We start from the raw sequence: 27,814 nt of genomic DNA, 5'->3' as shown, positions 1-27,814 counted from the left end.
CTGATCCTGATTATAGAACGTGTCTTGTTTTTATATTTACACAGCTAACATTTTCTCTTTAATTTGATCTTTTAACTAAATTAAATTGTTTGTATCTGTACTTTTTTTTAATTATATCATATTTAAGAAATTTAGGGTCAGGTTTAGTTTCCGTCTCTGTTTGCTGTGATAAGATAACTATGCATATCGTTATGATGTTTTATTATCATTTACGCCTTGTTAAGAAGGCTTTTCAAAATGACAACAGTTATGATGCATTTGTCAAATTATTGCTAATTGGATTATTAGGCGACCAGCTTTCAAATGTCTTTCAGCAGGACTTCTGTATTTGTATCAATGAAAATGTGGATGCCATTTAAAACGACAAAATTTCATCTCACATTTCCTAACATACATAGCTCATATCTGTCTCATATTGATAAATAAGTAGGTGCAGTGTCATTGAAATATACTGGTAACACTTTGTTGTCCAATGGCAAAATCATCTTTAGGCCATTAACCAAGACGTCGGGATTACTTTGCCAATTTCAGTTTATGTATTATTGACTTGTATTATTGTATTATTGACTTGACATAACAGTTTCCTAAACGACTTTACCAGTAGTGGTTGGTCAGTCCATGTCGGAGCGAACTTGGTATGAGTCGTCCGATCTTTTGAAGCAAGATCTCGTGGTCCTTTAGTTGATCATTGTGATTTTGGTAGAAATCCCGAGCCTAATATAATAGAAATTGCAAACCAGTTAAAAGGAGGTGACATAAAACACTTCGGGTGATGTGTACACTATTTAAACCATTGGACTGTCCAGCATTGTCTAAAAGGGCAAACTGAATTTAAAAATGCATAACAAACTTTAGTATACCTTGTTCACCGACATGTAGTGTATTTGATGTTCCTTAACACCTGGGTAGACCCGCGACAATTTCTTGAATACCTCAAGTTGAACACCACCCTTGTCTTGATCAGGTACGTTCTCCCACTTGTTCCCAATGAACAGAGAAGCTTCGGGACTGAAGTCCTCGGAGCAATTGACAACCGTCTTAAGTAAATGGCCCAGCTGAAAACCCAATGGTACCGCCTCAAGTAAGTGGCCTAGCTAAACGATGTATCGTAGAGAACTAGATGTTAAGCCAAATGAACATCCTTAGGTGTAAGAGGTCCAATAAAAACAACATAAATGCACCGTAAAAGCCCAGCTGTAAAACAAAATGTACTGCATTGAGAATTATCCCAGCTTAAAACATGATTGACCCATCTGTAAAGCCAAATGTACGCCCTTAACTAAAGGGCCAAGCTAAATGCATGACTGAGCCGTAGATGGCCAAATGTGAAAACCATAATGCACTATTTTTAAACAGGTCAAAACCTTATTTTTTTATCATGTAAAATGATCTATTATCTGTTTCAAAATAGTTCGTACTGATAGCTGTAGGCTTGTTTAAAAAAAATAATGTGTTTACCGCTTTAGGGACCGTCTGGTGTCTGGTCCCTGTTAGCGCAAGACTAAAAATCTTTAATACTATGCAACTGGATCTATATGAGTTTTTGGTTGCGTTTTGGTAGAGTGATGTTATTTATGTAGGTTTTTAAAATAGTGATAATTGGTGTTACTGTTTAAAATTTGAGTATTATTATTGTGAATGATGATAAATGGACAGTAAGGAGTATGGAGCATTAAATATTGTTGTTTTTGTTGTTGTTGTTGTTGTTGTTGTTGTTGTTGTTGTATGGAGCATTCAAAGATTTAAATAATTGTTCAAAAGGTTCCATTTTTTCTGATGGATATGTATTCGATTGTAAACGAGGGCAGTTTCTCGTTCTATGGTTTCTCTTAGTCTGATATAATTCAAAAAGAATGCAAAGGTTGGAATTATACCTCTATTTTTCATGTTACTAATGAAAAATTTCATTACCAATATCAAAAAGTTTACGATGTTTGAATGTTGTGACTTATCATTGTATCCGAGACTTATTATTTTTAAATCTAAAACAAGTGGAGTAATGTTTTGATTTATTAAATTCATCAATTGTGACCATAAGTCTTGTGATATTTTACATTCCCAAAACAGATGTTCTTGTGTTTCAATATTTTCCTGACAAAAATCACATAAATTTGATTGGGTTAATTTGCATTTATATAAGAAAGTATTTGTCGGTATGATTCTGTTTATGTACTTATATTGGAAGCTTCTTAAAGAAATGTCATTCGTCGAAGCTATATATTTTGTATACACTGACTTCCAGGGTATATCATTAATACTATTCAAATGTAAGTGTTTTATCCATTTTTCCTGTAAGTGTTGGTTCATTTCACCTTTTTGTTGGATAGAGTATAAAAGCTTGTTTGGTTTTGTTTTACTGGACATAATTTTATGTTTAAGTGTGTTTGCTGTGGTATTTTCTGGTGTTTCTAAGTTCATTTTATTTTTTATTTCATGTGGAATACAAGATAAGAGTTGAAAATATGTGAGATAATCATTAGTATTGATATCGTATAAATATTTAATATATTCAAATGAATAAAATTGTTTGGTACGATAGTCAAAAATATGTTGAAGATATTTAATTCCCTTTTCGTACCACTCATTGATGCAAAATGTATTGCAATTATTTTTAATTGATTTATTGTTCCATATGATTATTTTACTTGTTGGTGGTTTAGGAGTGTATTGATTTATTTCTGTCCAGGAACTAAGTATATCTAGAAGAAAGGGATTATTGCAGCATATCTTTTTGATGAGTTTTTCATTTAAATTGCATTCGAATACGAGGTCACCCCCGAATTTATTTAATAGAATATTATAGAATTGCTTATATTGACCTTTATAGGTATGATCCAGTATTCTTTTAACCCATGATGATTTTATCGATAAAGTGAGTTTGTATATATAAGGTAAATTCAAACCATCGGTTTCGTATTTTTCTGTAATACAAGTTCTTTTTATTTTTTCAGGCTTATTATTCCATATGAATTTATATATATCTTTGTTAATTTCATCAAGTATATTTTTTGGTGGGGTTTGCAAAACCGTTAAGGGATACATGATTTTTGGTAAAGCAAATGTTTTTATTACAGTAACTTTCCCAAGAAGTGTAAGTTTTCTATGGTTCCAGCTTTTCAAACAGTTTCTAAAGTGTTGTAATTTGGGGAGGAAATTGAGTTCTAATAATTCTTTTTCATTATTAGTGAAGGTTATTCCAAGTGTTTTAGCATTCGTGGAGGTCCAAATAAATTTCTTATCTGGGAAGTATGTTAAACTTGATTTGGCAAGAGTTCCAACTCTAAGTATAATTGATTTGTTCGAATTAAGCTTTAGGCCAGATATTCTACCGAAATTCTCTATTGTGTTTATAAGTGTAGAGAAGGATTTTTCTGTACCATTATTTACATAGGTGGCATCGTCAGCAAAACGTGATTGTTTAATTTCTATATTATTGATGGTGAGGCCGATTATATCATTTTGATTTTGTATTGCGTTTGACAGTATATCAATGCATATAATAAATAAATATGATGAAATGGGACACCCTTGACGGACTCCTCGTTCAATATTTATTTCCTCTGAAAAGTATCCGTTACTTGTTATAATGCTTTTTATATCATTGTAGAAGAGTTTAACCCAATTTATAAGATCTTGACCAAAAATGAAATGCCTTAGACACGATATCATGAAGTTATGGTCTAAGCTATCAAATGCTTTTTCAAAGTCAGCGAAAAATATGAGACCAGGTGTATTTGTCTTTTTGAAATGAGATATACATTCTGCTACGAGCCTGACATTTTCTCCAATATATCTGTTTTTGATAAAACCTGTTTGGTACGGGCTAATAATGCTCGGTAAAATGTTTTTTATTCTATTCGCTATGGCTTTTGTTGCAATTTTATAGTCGACATTTAGCAAACTTATTGGTCTCCAATTAGAAATTAGTTCTGAATCTTTTCCGGGTTTTGGGATGAGAGAGATTATTCCTTGCTTTTGTAGATCCGACAAATGCCCTGTTCTAAATGACTCATTAATAGATTTTAAGTAATAATGTTTTATATTATCCCCAAAGGTTTTATAGAACTCTACTGACAGACCATCAGAACCAGGGCTTTTGTTATTTTTCATTTCGTGTATTGCTTTATGGCATTCGTGTTCGGTTAAAATACCTTCGCAAGATCCAATTTGTTCATTATTCAATTAAGTGTTGGTATAATTCAACATTGACATATCAGTTTCAATATTTTCGTTTTTCTTATATAATTTATTATAATATTTGTGTTGTTCATTGAGTATATCTTTTTGACCAGTAACTAATTTATTATTGACTCTTAGTTTATTCATAGTTTTCATTTCTGCGTTCCTTTTTTCAAGATTAGAAAAATATGCCGTGTTTTTTTCATTATTTTCAATGTGTATGGCTTTTGATCTCAAGATTGAACCGTTAACTCTTTTTAAAATAATTTCATTAAGTTCTGATTTTAAAGCCATTATCTGTTCTGAAATATTGCTATGATCATGTTCTAAGGGTATTTTTTTCTCTAGATTATCAATGTTGGTTATTATTTCTTTTTCTTTTATGTTTGTTTTCTTTTTTAGATTAGATGCATATGCTATAGTTGTGTTTCTTATGTTGCCTTTAATTATAGCCCACAGGGTGACTGGATTAGCTTCATTATTTATGTTTACAGTGTTTTCAATAGTATCTTTAATCAATTGTTTATATTCTTGATTAAATAATAAGCTATTATTTATTTTAAAGTATCCTGGTCCTCTTTTGTTTTCTTGTGTGTTAAACTTCAAAAGTACTAAGGAATGGTCTGTTTTAAAACTTGCATTGATGTTACAGTCAATAATATAATTTTGCAACATGTCTGAAATAAGAAAATAGTCTAATCTGCAATGAATGCTTGGTTTTGTGCTCGAATGCCATGTAAATTGCTTTTTATCTGGATGTTTCAAACGCCATATATCAATTAAATTAAACGTCGACATAACATCGATTATATATTTACGGCAACGATTATGTTTGTTGATATTTCCGTTTTTCTTATCTAGATTTACATCAATTATTTTGTTAAAATCACCGCCTATGATATATCGTGTGTCTGAGTGTATATGCAGAAAATTTTCTAAAATTTTAAATATGTTTACGTCGTCTGTGTTAGGGCCATATATATTTATAATGATAAATGTTTTGGAATTGATCGATGTCCAAATCTTACGATTCACCCCAGCCAAAACTGTAACTTAAAGATGTAATACCATATGGCTTTTTCAGAACAGTTTCATTATAAGTGATGATAGTGTGTTCAGTCATGTTTTATTTCAGAAAGAAAAAATTATTTCTTGGTACTCTGATTCAAAATTATTACCAACATGTTGAAGAGTTTTATTGTCTCTCTTTTTGATATCGCTTTTTATCAATGGTTCTGAAATGAGGGTAGGGAAATTCAAGTTTAAATAAAGTTGTAATTTTACAGTAAAATTATTTTCATTTCTTTTTAATCCAGGAAATAATAGGCATAATGAAATAATCAAGCTGATAATAGTCTGAAAATATTCGCAGTAGGTTCTTACTTAATAAAGTGGCCGAGAAATTTCGCAAACGACTGCTAAACCAAATGCAACTTTAACTAAAACATCGAGCAACCCGTACGCGTTCACGTCGTGTTTCGCAACATCTATTTTTAATCGATTTAGTACGACATGTACTCGGAAAATAAGAGGCATATAGAGCTCATTGAAGAGCTCATTTAAGACTGGTTGCTCGGAGGCTTAAAACAAGGCATGTTGAATAGACAGTGTTTTGTTTTTCTTATATCCTCACATAAGCCGTCGTGTTTTAAACGTAGATCTCCGAAGACGTGTTACCCAGCAAACACATAACTTTAGTATAATGTTGGGTGAAGGATGTGTCATGATAAGGTTATTTAGAAAGTTGTCAACGTTTGAGCCTAAATTTATTCACTTTTTTCCACTAATCATCCTTTATATTATGAATTTCTTAAAGTTTTAAAGTTTATTTACACAACCCTATTCATGATAACATGACAGCATGAGCATATGAGACAAAGAAATACATAATAAGAAACGAGGCTATTTTAAAAGAGAAGAAAATCCAAAAAACATGCAATATACACATACAAAGCAAAATTTAATGGGAGAGATATATGTTTTACAATGCATTAAACAAACATTTGTGATATCAATAAGATTAAAGTAATTCTTCATGCTGTTCGCATGTAAGTATATATGTATTGACAGCCCTTAAAGGTATTTAATCTTTCTTTAACAATTTGGCATAACTTTCTATATTTGCTTAAATGATTGTTACCTAAACACATTAAAGATTTAAATTTGATTACATTGGGATTTGCATAGTATTTCTTATCGATAAATCGCTTTCTTCTATCATTCAGTGCACTGCATTCAAGTAGATAGTGGTACTCGTCTCCAATACAACTGGTAGCTTAGCACAACGGACACTTTCTTGAAAATACATCAAATCCAGTCCAGCTACCGATTTCGATTGGAAGGCGATGGTTTCTAGTTTCGGAACTTAACCATAAACATTAACAATTTGTAAGGAGCAGCTATTTAATAACTCTCAAGTTTAAAGTCGTTTTCAAACAATATATAGTTACTACATTTGTTATAAGTTTCCATAGTGCTATACCACTTATTTAAAAATAATTCTATGAGTTTCTGTTTTACATTACAGGTCAGTCATTTGAGATTGGGAAACATATGTGAATTCCATATATTGTTAAGACCGCATTTTATAAAAAATATGTTTGACATATGAAATCCAAAGAAAGGTATTTCTACGTAAGTTTACATCTGATACATAATTACTGAACATAATAGTGTAAATGGTTGATGCTAACTTTGGGTACAATGGTGACACAAGTTTATGAAATAGTTCGGGACTCTATGTCTATTGATAACGGCTTAACGCCTGTTTCACCGTAAACTATACAAGAAGCAGTGCTTGTGTTTACACATAAAATGTGTTTCAAAAATTTAAGTTGTACTCATTCCAAAATTTCATTATTTCCGTATCCCCAACATTCGCAACCATATAGAAGTAAAGGTTTAATCATTTAATAGAATAGATTTATTTCCATATCAATCGGAATTGCTTAATGCTTGCATTTGCTTAGAAGGCAGTACATAGCCAGTGCTTGTTCTAATATTTTAACCTTAGCTTTATAGAAAGAGCCACTATTACTAAATACTAATCACAGATACTTAAAACTATCAACTATTTCCAATGCAGCGCCTTTATAGGAAAATTGATAATTACATCTTCTGCCTTTTGTATAACCATTTTGTTGTTTAAGTAGTATCGACAGTGAGCTTCCATTGGTCACAATATTGTTCGTAAAAATTAATAGCGTTGTGTAGGTCATCGGCTTTTCAGATAGAATGATAGTGTCATTAGCATACAAAAGTATAAATCTTTTAAGATAAGCGACCAAATTATTATCTAATGACTATTAAAACTAACTCGACGTAAATTAGTGCTATTTTAGTAATAATGGTGCAGATCATTTAAATAGTAAGAAAACAATAATGGCGATAAATTTTCGCCTTGAAGAACACAAATGGAGCACGGAGAGTAGTGTGAACATTAGCAAACACACGATTTTGCCTGATTATACATAGATTTTATAATATCTATAAACCGACCCTTTATATTGTAAGACATCAGCTTAGGCCATAGTAAGGGTCTATTTATAGTATCATATGCACTTTTAAGATCTATAAACGAGCAAAATATTTTTTCTTATGCTTTTGCAACAGTTCAATTATGCAGTTTAACACAAACATGTTATCGACAGTAGAACAACCTTTTCTAAAGCCAGCCTGGTATTGGTTAATTTGATCATACTTGTCACTAAATTTTTGAAGTCTATAATTTAAAATAGAAGTAAAAAATGTTCCTACACACTTAACAATGTAATTGGTTGATAGTTCCACGGCCGTTGTATTGATCCTTTATTTTTGTGTAAAGGGTAAATAACAACTATTGTCCAATTTTGGGGTACAAAACCAGACATAAATACAATATTAAACAATTTAACGCAAATAAGTAAGTGGTAGAGAGTGTATGATATGCTCATTTAGAGTGTTATCAATTCCCCACTAGCTTTATTACTTTTCAAGCTAGTGGAATTGATAACACTCTAAATGAGTGTAGGCAATAAATAAAGGCAAATATCTTGTAATAATTTGCAAATGTTGGAATGATGACAATATTTTAGTGTTGGAACATTGTTAGTTATAACATTGTACTAACGTTGTAATGAAAACTTCAGAGACTTTTTGTTTTTTCGCGATTTCATAAACTAAAAAAAATGTTGTTGTCCAAAACGTTGTGACAACACTGTACTGGTCGTTTTGATGATACTATTGTCACAACGATGTCACAATGTCTTGTTTGCTGGGTGGTTCCTTGTCAAGATTGCCCCCGAAGTATTTTTGCTTATGTATTTAAAATTTGAAATTGCTTAGATTGCACCAGAAGCCAATGTCTTATTAAGATACTGTTTTATACACAAATACATTAACAGCATGAAAGCAACAGCGTCTGTTTGGCTGTATATCAACAGGGAAATATGCGACACTATCAACGGCCAAATTCGAAATACAAACGGGCAAACAATCCCTGGATGACGTAGTGCATATATCGAGAAGCCAACACTTCCGCGTAACCGTACAAGCAGTGTTATTCAGCCTCTCAAATAGTTCTAAAAACGGCATGGTCATAGGCTATATGGAGCTTTACACTTTAAACAGGGCCTGTTACAGAAACATATATCAGGATATCTTACCCTGCCTTGCTGTACCCCCCCGGCTATGTTAGTGTTAATTACGTAAAGGAAACAATAGGATCTTTTCAGGTAAGCCTCCAGACATTGGTCAACATTGTTCCCTCCATCGATACCGGGCGTGTCAACGATCACAACTTCTTTCTGTAATAAGAGATGGTGGTTTTACTCTAAACATCTGACTGCGTATGGATGGGTTTCAAAGAAAGACTAGATTGGCAATTGCTCAACTGTTTCTTATCCAATATATGTTTATATCACGATCGTATTGATGACGGTACAATAAAGTTTTAAATGTATGAACGCTGAAAAACCAGGTATTAATGCTAATCATGCTCATAGTACCATGGAAATTACAGAGACATCTCAGAAGTTATTATTTCAACGATGATTTTGTTAAGAGGCGCTTAGCATAAGGCCTAAGAACAACTCCAAAAGAAAAAGACGTACACACTACAACATAGATTGATTACATATGCATTAGATATCTTTAACAAATAAATACTGGGGTAATTGCCCTGAAACGGCCAGTGAAAAAAGGGTTTACTGGGGTTTTATACTAGTTTATCTGTAATCAAGCTAACACTTGTTCCAAAATCCCAGAGTAGAAGTTCAACTTTTCTTGAAACCAGCACAGGAAATAAAGTTATAATGCAAGTGTGCTAATTGCAGATTTTAACGGTCATACATCAAAGAAGGAAGAAAAAATGTCAAGCATACTATATGCCGCATGTAAGAGCAGTACACTAATTCTTTGGAGCTATATTAATTACACGAAAGCATGTATTCGTTCTTACTTTCACGGGCCGATTGATTGATTATGTAATAATTACTTACGCTGAGGGTTTTGAATGGATAGTAGAGCTCCACTCTTTCAAAGGGGTTATCTTCATTTTCATCACATTCGGCTACACAGTCTTTAAAATCTTGTATACCTTTATGATCGTCTGTATTTTTAAAAATGAAATAACAAGAAATTAATGAAGTTATATAACCTGCATCGGTCTTTAAATGCATTAATTGAAGGTGCATTCATCGTTACATAGTCGTAGGCATATTGTCAAAGGCAAAATGTAGATCTGACAGCGTATTAATTAAATTTTGAAATCGAATGATAAATTGCCATCTTGATAAATACGACAAAGACTCGACTTTTTTACATGTACAGATACTTAGCAGTCAATCTGTTTGTTTTGTTTTTATTTTTTACTTCCTCATGTAATCTTAACAATATTTTCAAACACACACAGTTGATGACACATGCCACGCTATGAGTTGATCATAAACAGGAAATTAAGATGTAAACTCTTTGTTTTAACCATTCAAAATAGATCTTACTTAATTCGATTTCCTTCGGAGGTCTTTCCCTTGTTCTATTTTCGCTCTCAGCCAGTTCAGACTTGTAGATACACCTAGCAAATTTCTTATCGCTGTAACGGATCTCTATGATAGTGTTGGTGCATTTAGGGGCATCCGTTGGCAGCAACTGGCAGTCGAGTATCAGGTTGATGATGCTCGATTTTCCCGCCCCGACTTCACCTGAAAACATGTGATCGCAGGTCGAGACGGATACGTGTTTACGAGAAGTGATGAAGGTCACCTTGTTTAATCATAATTATCATTTTTTTAAAATTATTGTTCAAGGGATGTTTATAAAAATTTATATCAGATTTTGTTACTCATGGGCTGTAAGCATTGGCAAGATGTTCTGCGAAAACAGAGCTGTGGGTTGAACCGGGGTACCCGGAGAACTTGCATACGCCATTGCTTGTAGTTGAACCTTGGACGTATTTAAGGGAAGCGAGTGCGCTAACTTAACAAACCGGTTGACTGAAATTAACTTGTGTGTTTTCTGATAAACTCATTTTTGGTGCTTTTGTACCTGTTGGCCCTAAATAACGCTTTTAATATTGAAATCATTTCTACCTCGATAGCTTGCTAAAACTATACAACAGTTTTGTAAATTTTGCCTGTAACTAGAATCCAACATTCCTAGTTTCTGATCAAATTCTGTTCCTCCTCAAAATCGTCATCTAGTCCTAAAATAGAAAGGACTGACTATGAAAACGTACATGAACATATGTTAATATCAGACTTTATTGTAGATTCCTTCATCAGTTTCAATCTTCGGACAGACTATGCCATTTTAAAGTTTGTACATTTAAATAATTCAGACAGGAATTAACACATATTTTGTAAAGGTTCTTACATGATCATATATATATTCATTTACATTATATATAACGTAACTGAAAGGTCCTAGTGCATTTCATTTCACATTAACTGTATTTCTCTTTCCACTAGGTCGAACCTTTTAAATAACAACTCTTAAATATTCATTGAAACGTTTCTGTAATGAACAACATAATACTAGATTTCTTCTCACTTGGGCACGATTGTGATAGATTTGATTCGAGTAGAGGAAAGGCTTGGTAGAGTATGTGCGTCTGTCGAAATATTTTCTGTAGTTGCCTTCGAACCTTCGCATTTTCCTCACTTGACTTCTTTATCGAGGGACCTTTGTGCTCAGCCGACAATTGCTTAGATCAGATAAGAGTGAGGTTGAGCTAACAAACCGGTTTAAACCCCCAGTAAATTTACATTTCACTGACCGTTCCAAGGCGGTACCTAACAATCCTTGATAAACATACCTTGTTTTTTTAGTTATAGTATGTATGCACTGTGCTGTTTGTGGAGTTTTCTGCTGTTCTTCCATGTTTCTTGTTTGTGATTTTTTGTCTTCTATGTCTTTGGCGTTTACCCAGTGCCATTAAACCGGGTTTATGTTTAAACTGTTTGATACTGAGCATGTTTCTGTAGCTTTCTGTAGCTTTTCACATAAGTATTTAGAAATAAGATACTTTTTCTGATATGAAGTTACATCATGCTTGAACTTGCATAGCATAATATCTTAAAGTGTAAAAAAATAAGTTTTTCTCTTTTCTCCATAGGTCATACTTTAGATTAAAACTCTCTTTTATTATATAAACAGTGCTATGAAACACACAAGCAACAAACAACACGTATACAACTATCCCCATCCCGTACATAACCTTGGTTGTATCATAATATCTATGAATATTAAGAAAGTATTTCTTTGATTTGTACGATAAATGCTCGTCGCCAAAAAGAAGTCAAGCAAATAATGTTAATTATAACAACTTATCAGTTGTTTCTTATGCTACCACAATCAAGGAAGTCAGGTGGAAATATATTTGGGTTGTTTGAAGGTAACAAAATATTTTTCGGTTTTCCGAAAGCCTATATAAGGTTTTCAATGGAGGGCGCACAAGAAAAACACAGTTGTGGCCGCACAAGAAACAAACAATATTGGTCGTACAAGAAACATGAAATGCATGTGGTACAAGAAACATAAAATGTAGGTCGTACAAGAAAAACACAATGTTAGTCGTACAAGAAACATGAAATGTAGGTCAAGAAACATGAAATGTAGGTCGTAAAAGAAACACACAATGTAGGTCGTACAAGAAACACGAAATGTAGGTCATACAATAAACATGAAATGTAGGTCAGGAAACATGATATGTAGGTCAATAAACATGAAATGTAGGTCAAGAAACACACAATGTAGGTCGTACAAGAAACACACGATATAGGTCGTACAAGAAACACACAATATAGTTCGTACAAGTAACACACAATGTAGGTCGTACAAGAAACACATAATATAGTTCGTACAAATAACACACAATGTAGGTCGTACAAGAAACACACAATGTAGGTCGTACAAGTAACAGACAATGTAGGTCGTACAAAAAACACACAATATTGGTCGTACAAGAAACACACGATATAGGTCGTACAAGAAACACACAATATAGGTCGTACAAGAAACATACAATGTAGGTCGTACAAGAAACACACAATGTTGCTTGTACCATAAACACACAATGTAGGTCGTACAAGAAACACATAATATAGTTCGTACAAGTAACACACAATGTAGATCATACAAAAAACACAATTTAGTTCGTACAAGAAACAGACAATGTAGGTCGTACAAGAAACACACAATATAGGTCGTACAAGAAACACACAATATAGGTCGTACAAGAAACACACAATGTTGCTTGTACCATAAACACACAATGTAGGTCGTACAAGAAACACATAATATAGTTCGTACAAGTAACACACAATGTAGGTCGTACAAAAAACACAATTTAGTTCGTACAAGTAACACACAATGTAGGTCGTACAAGAAACACACAATGTTGCTTGTACCATAAACACACAATGTAGGTCGTACAAGAAACACATAATATAGTTCGTACAAGTAACACACAATGTAGATCGTACAAAAAAACACAATTTAGTTCGTACAAGTAACAGACAATGTAGGTCGTACAAGAAACACACAATATAGGTCGTACAAGAAACACACAATATAGGTCGTACAAGAAACACATAATATAGGTCGTACAAGAAACACACAATGTAGGTCGTACAAGAAACACACAATGTTGCTTGTACCATAAACACACAATGTAGGTCGTACAAGAAACACATAATATAGTTCGTACAAGTAACACACAATGTAGGTCGTACAAGAAACACACAATGTTGCTTGTACCATAAACACACAATGTAGGTCGTACAAGAAACACATAATATAGTTCGTACAAGTAACACACAATGTAGGTCGTACAAGAAACACACAATGTAGGTCGTACAAGAAACACACAATGTAGGTCGTACAAGAAACACATAACATAGTTCGTACAAATAACACACAATGTAGGTCGTACAAGAAACACACAATGTAGGTCGTACAAGAAACACACAATGTAGGTCGTACAGAAACACACAATATAGGTCGTACAAGAAACACACAATATAGGTCGTACAAGAAACACACAATGTAGGTCGTACAGAAACACACAATATAGGTCGTACAGAAACACACAATATAGTTCGTACAAGAAACACACAATGTAGGTCGTACAGAAACACACAATGTAGGTCGTACAGAAACACACAATATAGGTCGTACAAGTAACACACAATATAGTTCGTACAAGTAACACACAATTTTGCTTGTACCATAAACACACAATGTAGGTCGTACAAGAAACACACAATATAGGTCGTACAGAAACACACAATGTAGGTCGTACAGAAACACACAATATAGTTCGTACAAGAAACACACAATGTAGGTCGTACAAGAAACACACAATATAGGTCGTACAGAAACACACAATGTAGGTCGTACAGAAATACACAATATAGTTCGTACAAGAAACACACAATGTAGGTCGTACAGAAACACATAATATTGTTCGTACAAGTAACACACAATATAGGTCGTACAAGAAACACACAATATAGGTCGTACAGAAACACACAATGTAGGTCGTACAGAAACACACAATATAGGTCGTACAGAAACACACAATGTAGGTCGTACAGAAATACACAATATAGTTCGTACAAGAAACACACAATGTAGGTCGTACAGAAACACACAATATAGGTCGTACAGAAACACACAATGTAGGTCGTACAGAAATACACAATATAGTTCGTACAAGAAACACACAATGTAGGTCGTACAGAAACACACAATATAGGTCGTACAGAAACACACAATATAGGTCGTACAAGAAACACACAATATAGTTCGTACAAGTAACACACAATGTAGGTCGTACGAGAAATACACAATATAGTTCGTACAAGAAACACACAATGTAGGTCGTACAAGAAATACACAATATAGGTCGTACAAGAAACACACAATGTAGGTCGTACAGAAACACACAATATAGGTCGTACAAGAAACATTCAATGTGAGTATGACGAATTTACAATAGCCATACCATGTAAACGAAATGGTTGTGCATAGTAGCCGAACCTTTTTCAATATTATCTTGTTTAGAATATTGTGATGTTTAGTTATCGTAAACCGATCTAACCCTCAGTATGTCCATTACTTTTCCCAGGCGGAAATTCTTTAACTGATAGCGATATCGTTTATTGTGTATATGTGAGCAGTTTTCGTGAATTATGAAGTTGTGTGTATGTCGTTGCGTGTCTGTTTTATTTCTGAGCCATCATGCAATACCTTTCCTTCCCGAAGTCTGTGTATTATCTTGTTCACAATCTCGTCTTTTGATCTGAGGCCAACAATCTCTATTTGCATATCATTGGCTAATTGTATGACTGACCTCATGTCCATGCAAAGGACATCATCCGAACTAAGGTTCGCGGCCATTTTGCTAAGTACTGCTTACGTTTAATCTGAAAACCAAATATTTGCATGTTTTTCGGTTTACAACAATTTGCAACAATATACAATTTTACAGGTTGATTAAAGTTTTACGTAAATTGGATACTACACGATATTGGTGAATACTACAACGCATCGATTATGCGCATTGTTGACAAAATGAAAAACAATTATATATAAGTTTTGTTTCAAATATTTAATATATTAACTTCAAGAAAATTATTTTATATCAAACATTGAAGAAGTAAACTAGGGTATTGTTCAGTATAATAAAATAAATATTTCCTTCGCCAACCCGACATCAGAATATTGAGAATTTTGGTCAAAGGGATTAACCATGTTTTTTGTTTTTTTTCAATTTGTACAATTCTTTTGTTTGCAATCATGGGGCACATTGCAAATTCGACAATTACAATATCGAGCAAGAAAAAAGTCTTAATGTATACGTAAGTGTCATAATAAAGAACATTTCAGCCCTAACCGCGATATCTCCATACTAAAATTTATCAGTTATAATTATCACGCAAACACGCTAAAGCCAATACAAACCTGGCCTTAAAAACAAATATATCAACGATAGGCACAGGCAATAACCAATCTTTATAAAAAAATGTCTGAACAACTTCCAGATCTATTCAGATACACACAAACAAAATACTTTAAAACAAACGCGGACTCACTTTTATCACGTTTTTCAAATGTTGCAGCATTCATTCTGCGATTAACTATACTAAAATCAAGTTTATGTTGAAGATATCCTTATCTGTCCGAAAGCTTGCTATAAAAAACTACACGGATACACTGCTCATTCATTTAGCCATTTTGTGAATATGTAGCGTCGCCTGTCTTCAACAATGGCATTTATCATTCATGTTCCCTCTAATTTGTAATATCCAAACTTCACATTACCGTATATACTATAATTAAACGAAATGCATCGTTTGTTACATATTAATCATTTATTTATAAATTTCAAATGATTTTTCTAATTTATATTTTTTGTAAGTGAAGTTGATAAATGTTGGTAACCTTGTAAAAGTTTAAGGTTGACTACACAAATAAAACAGATGCAAATAACTACGGTTTTACCTTAAAAGTAACTTGTTATAGTAAAATGGAATATTTCAATGTCTTTATAATCACTGTAAGTATCTATTTGATATTGGTCTTCAAGGGTTTGACCTCTGTACTTTTCCCTGTTGTTATCTTTGTATTTTTAATCGCCTCCTAGTGATTCCTCAGTGTTCTGGCCATCCTAATTAGTCAACTCAAACAAGTGGGATATTATGATGTTATGACCACATACACGCTTAAACCCCAGTAAACTCGTGTTCCAATGATTGTACATTTCATCGACCGTTCCAAGGCGGCAAGCCCATCGTTTTGGGATGAAATAAATGATGCGTGTGTGGTCTGGTTGTGTGTCTCGTTCAGTGTTGTTTGTACGTTTTTGTGTCTCGTTCAGTGTCTTTTGTACGTTTGTGTGTCTCGTACAGTGTCGTTTGTACGCTTGTGTGTCTCGTTCAGTGTTGTTTGTACGCTTGTGTGTCTCGTTCAGTGTTGTTTGTACGTCTGTGTATCTCGTTCAGTGTTGTTTGCACGTCTGTGTGTCTCGTTCAGTGTTGTTTGTACGTCTATGTGTCTCGTTCAGTGTTGTTTGTACGTCTGTGTGTCTCGTTCAGTGTTGTTTGTACGTCTGTGTATCTCGTTCAGTGTTGTTTGTACGTCTGTGTGTCCCGTTCAGTGTCGTTTGTACGTGTGTGTGTCTCGTTCAGTGTCGTTTGTACGTTTGTGTGTCTCGTTCAGTGTATTTTGTACGTTTGTGTGTCTCGTTCAGTGTTGTTTGTACGTTTGTGTGTCTCGTTCAGTGTCGTTTGTACGTTTGTGTGTCTCGTTCAGTGTCTTTTGTACGCTTGTGTGTCTCGTTCAGTGTTGTTTGTACGTGTGTGTGTCTCGTTCAGTGTCGTTTGTACGTTTGTGTGTCTCGTTCAGTGTATTTTGTACGTTTGTGTATCTCGTTCAGTGTTGTTTGTACGTGTGTGTGTCTCGTTCAGTGTCGTTTGTACGTTTGTGTGTCTCGTTCAGTGTATTTTGTACGTTTTTGTGTCTCGTTCAGTGTTGTTTGTACGCTTGTGTTCGTTCAGTGTTGTTTGTACGTTTGTGTGTCTCGTTCAGTGTTGTTTGTACGCTTGTGTGTCTCGTTCAGTGTTGTTTGTACGTTTGTGTATCTCTGTTAGTGTTGTTTGTACGTTTGTGTGTCTCGTTCAGTGTTGTTTGTACGTTTGTGTATCTCGTTCAGTGTTGTCTGTACGTTTGTGTATCTCGTCCAGTGTTGTCTGTACGTTTGTGTATCTCTGTTAGTGTTGTTTGTACGTTTGTGTATCTCGTTTAGTGTTGTCTATACGTTTTGTGTATCTCTTTCAGTGTTGTTTGTACGTTTGTGTATCTCTTTCAGTGTTGTCTGTACGTTTGCGTATCTCGTTCAGTGTTGTCTGTACGTTTGTGTGTCTCGTTCAGTGTTTTCTGTACGTTTGTGTATCTAGTTCATTGTCTTTTGAGCCCTCACCTTGTTACAAGATCATAGCATGATGATGGTAATTTCGATTTTCCCACAACAACGACATGTTTGAAAAATGTTAGTGAACATCACTACTGTTTGTTCCATGGTATATTTGAAACAGATGTTCGCAAGCGTTTAACATCTTGTTTGCAGAAAAATATACATATGCAACCTTGTTGCAGTAGTTCATATACTCTATACTTTTGCAACCGATATTCCTCGAAGACTGGTCCACACGTATGTCAATTTATTTTGGTTAAACACCGTTTTTAATATTTCAAGTTTAACCTCGCGTGACTTTATATCATTATTTTATAAATGGAGATACTTTTGCCGTATATCCCCTAAACGATACGCTTTGCTATTAAGCCTTTGCCGAGAATAGAATTTTGAGTACATTCGAAGCGAGCAGAATATATATAAAAGGATATACTGAAATTTGATTTTTCATTCAATACGAACATGTACAGGTGGTTTAAAGACAAAAACTGCTGATTATGCAGACTTCTGAAATCTTCTCGAAATCATTCTTGTTTAATATATACGGTTGTCAAAATCCAAACTGTGCATTGTCTTAGCGCATTTGAAGTCGTGTGAAATTACGTTTTTTATATATTCGATATGTAATATCTTAACCACAAGAGGAGCTCAATCGTGCTGACAGTTATATTATTCAACGGTTTAGCGATATTCAATATATCAAGCCATCTTCCAGTCAGCTTAGTATTAACGTATGGACGCGTTTTTATTTGTATCATAATACTGAATGTGACGCGCCGCGTAAACTTTGACATGATACACTATCGCGACTACCAATTCATTATTCATATTATATAGATAACATCCTTGTGCGGTCTTTGCATACAAACTTTAAATAGTCTCTGACAGATTATTTTCAATATTAAACGCACCTTATTTGCAAATGCGTTACATACCAATGTCGACCCTAATGATTTTTGTTTTCAAAAGGAAATCAGATTAGTGATGTATGAATGTTAGTATATCGAACGACAAACTTCATAAGATCGCTTAGTTCGGATTTAAAAAAAAATTAATACGATAAGGATGATTGGCAATTAACCAAACCGCATATTATATATAAATGGCACAGTGTTTGTGGGACTGTGGTCTTGTGTTGTGGGGGAAACCAGAGTTCCCAGAGCAAAGGACAAAGGACAGTTTCCAATTAAATATGCGGTAAGAGGGTGTTTCTGGCAGACTTCTAGGACGTTTAACGTGTTCGGAGAGTACCGGGTGGCTGTACACTATTTTATTATTTTAATACACTAATGGCAGAACTCACTTAGAAATAACAAAAATATGAAACTATAAAATTTTCGCTTAAGGCTACTTAACTCTTCGATTGTATACAAATGATTTTGATTGAGCTTCAAACAAATAATCAAAAAAACAATTTTTGGAAAAGTTTTGTATAACTAATATTCAATATGGCCTCTTGCCCATATTTGATTAATTTACAATGTACTACAAACTTTCCAAATATACTGCAAATGATCTTTTGGTAATTAACAGAAAGCTGGTCTTTCTCGGATTGATCACAGAGTCGTAAAGTAACTGTTTTTGTTTAGTTGTGACTCTTTTGCAAATTAGAACGCTTATCAATTATGCAATACCAGTAAGCCGAGATTTCTTGGTATATGCATAAAGAAAGATTCACTTACTTGCTGTACTACTGCAAGCATTCTAGCTTTAAAACGCTCAAACTACGTCAAACAGAAAAGCAGAACTTTCTCGTAAATCGTTTTAGTTGCCACACAGGATAGCTGAGATTTCCATCAAGAGCATAGAAGTGTAGGCTTAAATGAAATATCGTATCTCTTATTTGAACAATAATCCGGACCGCTAGTCAGCTATGAACTAAACAATACGTCAAAGCTGAGCTTTTCAGTCAAGATAGTTAGCATTTTAGATGAGCAGTTACAAAGTTCATGTCGATTAAACCAATTCCCTTATGGACCACACCTCTAACTATAGTCATTATGCATGAACAACAGCTTATCTTAAGCAAACATGACACAACATGTTTAATAAACTTGATATATACATGTTATACAAACATGAATACCAGCTAGTATGTTGAACATATATGAAATATAACTTTGTACAACAAAAAGAAGAGAATGTAGTTTGCCAAATTACATATATTAAAATGCGAATCATATTCTCAAATCTTTCACTCGTCATAAGCAACTACAGGACAACTAATGACAAATATCTACTAAATTTATAAAGGTAACAACATTTTCTTTACTTCAAGATAATCTTCAATATAAGATTTTACATTTATAATGTGAAAATACACAATACAGGTGAAACCACTCGTCTTTTAACTTAGAATTTTAGAAAATAAAAAATTAACGTCTGTATACGGCTGTACCCAAAGGCTGAATGGATATAACACGCTACAAATGCACGAAATCCTCGTGCTTTTCCTGTACAAAACTAGCGACACCTATCAGAGGCATACAAACAAGGGAAATCAATTTTTGTCTAATTCGTAAACTTAAACGACAAAAATTACATCTATTGCTTGATGTTTACCGTTTGGTAACTGCATCTAGAATAACATTCTGGTGTTGGTGATGTTAGTAGTTTATACTCCAGGTCCCGGCGTGAGCTCATTGAAGGGTCCCAGAGTGACAGTTCAACCACCGCACACCTATACTGGGCAGACTATCAGGCGGTTAACCAGTACTAGGTGCCTTCAACTCTGCAAGGAACTGACAACTTTTGTACATGCCATGGGCAGTGGTACAGTGCGAATGGTCGTAGAAAGGATTTCATAACCAATCACAACAGAAGTGACCTGGTCCGCCCGGGAATCGATCCCGGGTTGTCCGATTCACAGTCCAACGCTCTACCGATTGAGCTAACTGGGCGGACTGAATAACATTCTTATCAAAACTCGGCTTTATATATGCCGCGAAAAGCGCTCGAGCAACGCGATGCTTTCATCGGTCATTTAAACTGAGCATCGATAAGTCGAAAACCAAGCACTTCGATAATTTGCAATAAGCATTCTGATTGGTCAAAACTGTTCTTATATGAATAACTATCAAATACGATTCTGGCTTGCTAGATTCACTATGCATTTCAATATGATAAAGTTAGCAATTATGAAAGAGGCTCTTTAAAAGTAAAACAAACGAAAATGCGATTTATGTCAATCACAAAACCTTATTAAAGAAGATCAGTAATTAATATGTTTCTTTTATATAAGATATATCAAATACGATTCTGGCTTGCTAGATTCACTATGCATTTCAATATGATAAAGTTAGCAATTATGAAAGAGGCTCTTTAAAAGTAAAACAAACGAAAATGCGATTTATATCAATCACAAAACCTTATTAAAGAAGATCAGTAATTAATATGTTTCTTTTATATAAGAAAATAACGCTATTTACCATAAACAGTTCGAGTAGGTCTGTAAACAGGTTTGATGATTTGGCACTCAAAACAAAAAGGGAAACAGTTTTTAGAGACGCAAGAAAAAATATATTTAACGTAATAAATACAATAATAACAAGCAACATTTTAAAAATGGTCTATATGACTTTGTTAAACGTCTGTTAGCCTTAAACTGCGCCTCAAACAGGGTTTTTGTTTAAACTGGTGACTGTTGGGGCGATATTAATCATTCAACTTAAGTCAACTGCATGGTCTTGCATTACTGACTTCATTCACTGGAAGTAAGTTATTTATACCACGCAATCAGTTCGATGACACCCCTACCAATGGAATCCCGCTTACTGTTGAACTGAAACTCGCAGTACCATTTCGTATAAATGTTGAGAATCTAACAATCCGAGTGTATGCATCGTTCTTTGATTAAATTAAAACCACCAATGAATACCGCCCTGTCCTGGAATAGTAATTTGTTTTAAACATAAAATCAGATCCCCTCTTAGCATCAATTCCAGTGACTCTCGTTGATAAAAATGTTCATTTTATAGTAGTGTGTAACCTCTAACTTCTATTGTACTTACTTTTTTGTGCAGGAAACAACATGCTGAAAATATTATTGATCAATTTTTCCCATAGACACACACGGCGTAAGTTTATAATTGAAGTATCAAATGTTGAAAGACATATTCTGTAATGTCCTAAAGCTATATGACTGTAAAGAATAGTTTGCTTAAAAGCAATTAATGATTCGTACTCAAATTGTTTTGTATCAAGATGTTAAAAAGTATGTCACTCTTATTGTGATGTTAAATGCTGATAGTGAATTAAGAAATATACCTTTGATCCATACATTCTTACAGCTTTGTTAAAATAAGTAGTAACGCTGAATTCCACTGTGTGTTTTTTACGATTTTACCAACACCGTACATGGAAATAGTGGTTAAACTGAATGCGTCTTTAGGCATTACAGCCTCTGAACTTGTCTCCGAAGTTGCAATGTATATTTATATTTAACATAATTGACGAGCTAGCGTCGAATCCGTGAATGGATTTTTTCCTGTATTCCTTACTTGGCCTAAGTTAATATTTTTTGCAACATTTTCATTTGTCAATTTAAAGAAAAAATAAGCCGTCTCGAACTAATTCTTAGGTCTATTTACATGTTTATATGAGCAAATCTGATACAGTAAAACATTAATAGACCCTTAATTAACTCTGTGTAGTACTATATGTGGCAAAGTAATGAGCCACCCATTACTAGTTTCCTTGATCTAACAAATTTTTAAATAGAGATTAATAAACTATTATTAAAGCAAAACTAGGATTCTATTACCTCTTATCAGAAATGTTCTTGTTTTTAAATAAATAAAAACAATTCTGCAAACCATCGCAGTGTTTGGTATGTTACTTATGTACATATAAGCATTTAAATTTTCACAATAAATGACATATAAAATTCATTATTTTGAACTGCGAACAACATCCTTAGTTTCATTTTCATTCTCAGTCATTGTGTTTACATAGATCTTCTTCATTGAGCAGGAGCTGGAAAATTGTCTGTTTTTGAAATATAACCAAAATAAATGTAAAAAAAAACATGGCATGTTATGTCAAGGAATCGACGTGGAAGTCCTAGGAAGGGACTAGTATTGTTACTGCACGGAATTTTGAACAAACAATCTAAGTTTTAAATCTTTTATTTAACTTCATAACATCAAAAGTATAGCGTGAACATTTCATTAACATACGAAGAACAAGAAAATAAACTATAGACTTAAACAAAACTTGGGTACATGTTTTCCCTATTTTAGCAAATGTATCGTTACATGAAAGAAATAAACTGTTATATCAAACAAATTCTGTACATCATGAATGTTGCATTACAATATGGATCATACAAAATGTTTTTTGTCAAGTAAAAGATGTTACAGTGTACTATCAGATGGCATTGCTACTGTTGAATGCTGCGAAATTTATTCAACAATGAGATAATAACATTTTCCATGATTTTTCATCTAGTTGATACCTGTTTCTCAGTCCAGGAATATCGGAGCATTCAACAATAGCAATAACATCTGTGAGCTGATACCAATTTGTGTCTCTTATTTTTATTGGCCAGCAGAAACTGTTTTTATCTTTTTTACCATTTCGGCGCATACAGTCTACTAATACAGATGGTAAGTTTGTCTCTTTCACAATACCAACATGTGCTTTTCGATTTAAATTCACAAGAACATGTTTCTCTTTATATATACATGTGTCAATATTTGTGTCAATGTCACTGTCACTTATTTTGTCCCCATGTTTCTCTCCCATACTTACACCTTCATGGCCATTTAAATCTGTATTTACATGTTCTGTCTCATGTTGTTCCCGATCATCGCTTGCAGCAGCCTCTTTACTATAACTATCTGTCACACCATTTGAATCATCTACCTTCTCATCAACATCTTTACTATTACTATCTGTCCCTATTTTTGCCCCATCTATCTTTGGATCATCATCTGTTTTATCACTCTCTGTCCCACCATTTGAACCATCTACCTTTTCATCAGCATCTTTACTATCACTACCTGTCCCACCATTTATCTTTGGATAATCATCTGTTTTATCACTATCTGTACCACCATTTGAACCATCTACCTTCGCATCATCATCTGTTTTATCACTAGCTGTCCCACCATTTGCCCTATCTATCTTTGGATCATCATTTGTACTATCACTACCTGTTCCACCATTTATCTTTGGATCATCATCTGTCTTATCACTATCTGTCCCACCATTTAAACCATCTACCTTCTCATCAACATCTTTACTATCACTATCTGTCCCTACTTATGCCACATCTATCTTTCGATCATCATCTGTTTTATCACTATCTGTCCCACCAGCTTTATTTTTCAATGTAAAGGAATTTTTTAGTCTTTGTTCTGGGTGAATCCTTTTGCGTTTTCCACCTTTCGCTTATCCATCTTTTCCTGTACATTTCTGTTTTCCTTTTCCTCTGTCCTTAAATTTCAAATCCCTGTAGCACTTAGAACGTAGTCTATATTGGATTTTCATTTCATGTTTCTTTTGCCTACTACTGCCTTGCTGATGTTCTGGTGTCACAGGTAAAGAAGGGGGTGTTAATATTCTTTCTTGTTCAGCCTTTCTCCTTTCTTTCAGTTTTCCTTTCTGCACTCGCCAAATCTTTCTTTGGTGCCTTTTTTCTCTTTGTGTCATATCTATAACTTGTTTTCTTTTCCCCAATGTTTTGTCCTTGTTGTCCTGCAAATACTTTCTTCTTCTTCTTTCATCCTCATCCTGTCTGGCACGAAACTTCCTTTGACCCTCTGCGTTTGACATCCCCATTCTAAAATAAAATTAAGTGTTACTAGACAATAATGTCGTTACTCGACGCTTATCCCATCATTTAAGTTATTGATCACCATTATTTTGACCAATGACACTTTTGACGAAGGTCATTAAGTGCGACCTTGATCCTATGTATGTCAGCCAGTCCAGCCGCTCGCCCCACTATATACCAAAATCTAATACAAACTTTTGGAAAACCAATCTAATAAAACCTTTGGAAAACCTGGTTATTTGCAATTAGCACATACTCCATCACAAGTGTATTTTTGTACGTTCAAAGGTGTATCACATGTAAAACAGCTGGGTAAACATATATTTTTCAATAGATATTTTAAAAGACACTAAAATGCCATCTCAACTTTTATGAAGACAACAGGTGGGACCTTTTTGCATGTGTGGAAAACTGAAGTACATCTAAGACTTCAACACTTTACTACCTGGCCCTTTTGATTCTTCTTTCTCTATTTATTTCTTTCTGATATGCAGGCAGTTACTTGTATGTTTCTAAGCAACTGAAACGTACAAAAATATCAAATTAATACCAAATACAGCATGATCACATGATTCAGATAATAAAAATGTTTTAGTTCCCTGCTATACCACTTTTATTACTTGCTGTTACAGTTTTATCAACTTTATGCCACAACGTGTTAACAATTTTATATCAATCTTGTCCTAATACAGGTAAGCATTTAACTGTAACAGAATATAGATATGTACTGCAATTAGCTGTATGTAAGAAATGCTTTACTGCATTTACTATATTAAGTTCCTTGACATAGCAATTAACATACCTTGCTGTAACATCAAATTGAAATTAAGATATTTTTACTAAAACTAATTAAATTATTGAGCTCGTTGTTTTTCTCAGCATGTTAAAAAAGCTTGATGAAGTCAATATTTACACATATTGATGTCATAAACCTTTAATTTATTTTTTGAATAGTTGTACACTTGCCATTGTTCTCTGATATAACAAAACTATTCCCTGATATAACGAAATACAGCGTTACATAGAATGTTACAGGATGGATATATTCAACCGTCACTTCGCTTGCACCATCATGATATGTATTTGGACAGTGGGGTCCTAAACAGACGGTGCAATGTTTTCCTTCCAGTTCAAGAAAATACAAGTGCAATGAATTAACTACTTGGTCATTTGCATAAATAAGACTATAGTGATTACATCATAGAGAAAATTCAATTATATTTATTTACCTTACCGCAGTGAAGGCTTAATTTTAATATTTTCATAAATCAGCTTCTTTTAGGCTCCTCCTTGGTCGTCTGTATAAGGCTACTCTTCAAAAAGAGGTAATGGCTTATCCATATACAAGAGAAATGACTAATATATTAGCTGACTTTTTCACAATGTTACATCATTGAACTCTAGATGAGGTACACACTTTTCACATCAAGAAACGTGTAAAATTTAGTCATGTTTAAGGGTTGTACATATTTAATCACTTAAACTAATGTGGTTATACAAAATAATTACACAAATAACATTTGGCCTTATTTTATAATTCCTTTCTTTTGAATAATGTTTTAAATATACACTTTTGGGACAAAGAATTTATGACATTTTTTTGTCAATCACTTATCAGTTTTACTAGTTTCTTTGTACTGCAGATAATTCCTTTTGTTGGACTATATATAAGGCAATGATGTGTAATTCTTAAAACTAAATTTGTACTTTTATGCCAAAGTAGGACAATTCATTTTTGAAAGGACAAGAATGGTTGCAGAAAAAAATATTGACTCGCCTACACATGTAGGCTATGTGTTTGTTATAGCATATTACTGCAGAAAGTAACCAGAGAAGTCAATACAGAGATCAAATATTGAACTATCAAGCAAAACATGTTTTATTCATTAACAATAAATATGTATGCGGTTTTCCAGATAAAGTTTAAAAATAAAGCTTGTATTTTGAATTATCATAGGGGAGGGGGGGATACCCTCAAAACTGGTTCCTTAAAATAAAACGCAAACGAATTATACTGTTTGTATAGTAGCGCAGATAAATTTGTGAAGACAGGCATAGCAATCAATAATAAACACAGGTATAGCTCAGATAAGGTATTACAATACGCAGATAACAGTATCGATCGGAAGTAAGAAAAAAGAGAAAAGGAAGGACACGTGTAGTTTCCATTTTCGACATTATTTTGGTCGGTTAGTTCCCTTTGCTAAAAATTGCCTATGATCGGGACATAAACTAATTTTACAAATATGCAGGTAAAACGCAACAAAATGTGTACAGGTAAAAGGACAAAAATACAATTATTTTTACACTGATACGAGGAAAGTGGTCGTAAGATATACATTTGTCAGGTTAGTCCAAGATTCTCGGACTGTTTCTCCATCCCCAGGCTTCAGTTAAAGAAATGTATAAGATTACCAGCTGGTCTGGTGAAACGCCCCCCCCCCCCCATCCAATTGCATGATTTGGTTTGCGTGATTCAGGGTCTTTTAAGGCCTTGCTAAGAATTGAAGGTGAACGATACGCTATAACGTCTCTCGAATGGTACTCTGTTGGCAGGATTCGTTTCACATAATAGTCTTATGAAACAAATATATACTGGTTTAAACATAAATACTAACGTGAATAAAGTCATGAACGACGAACAAAATTCAAACACCTTTTCTAATGCATCATACTTACAAATGGATGGACGGACCTGTCAGGATATGATATTATAGGTACATCGATAGTTTTAGACTGCACAAATGGCATGTACTAAACTTAAAACAAAATCGAGTGCGGAGGAGGGTGACCCCCCCCCCTCACACACATACCTACAACATTATAAGCACGTATTTTGGCGAGTCCTGTGTTCATGAAAGCAATATACGGATTTTCCTTGAATTCCTTATATGAAAAGAAACTGTTTGCATTTTCTCATTTGAACTCATCATCTTAGTTGTCGCTAGATCGCCCTTTTAGCTAGGTGTTTATCTCGCCCGCTCCGCTTGTTTTTTTTAATAATTGTACTGGTCACCTCGTAATTGATTTTCAAGGTCTAAACATGGCGTTCACCTAAGTGTCCTATTCACTTACCGAATCTAGAGTATAATGACCAGCGTGGCTCAAACAGCCTAACTGCTGACTCAACAAAAGGAATTCCTGCTCCTTTGCTTTTGGTGGAAGGTGCTGGTCTGCTTTACTTCCACTTCGTTCCATTGTGGGCACCTGATCCCCTAAATCAGTGATTTGGCGGAAGTGGTAATTTAACGAAGACGTTAAAAGTACAGTCGAATCTTGTTGGCTCGAACTCCTAGGGACCGGTGAAAATACCTCGAGCCTCGGAATATTCCAGCCGGGTGGGAATTCTAACCTTTAGTATAAAGAAGTCGGCCCTTTACATACAGTTCGAGGAATCGGATCCA

At 34.0% G+C, this 27,814-nt stretch overlaps 1 pseudogene; it reads right to left on the bottom strand.

The window, feature by feature from the left end:
• LOC128219482 (uncharacterized) overlaps positions 1 to 24,415 on the bottom strand; it is a 46,957-nt pseudogene extending 22,542 nt beyond the window's left edge.
• Positions 24,416 to 27,814: the final 3,399 nt, after the last annotated feature.

This window comes from Mya arenaria, chromosome 15 (genome assembly GCF_026914265.1).
Source record: "Mya arenaria isolate MELC-2E11 chromosome 15, ASM2691426v1".
NCBI classification, from domain to species: domain Eukaryota; kingdom Metazoa; phylum Mollusca; class Bivalvia; order Myida; family Myidae; genus Mya; species Mya arenaria.
The sequence above is the reverse complement of the archived record's forward strand: the minus strand, read 5'-3'. Positions and strand labels throughout refer to the sequence as shown.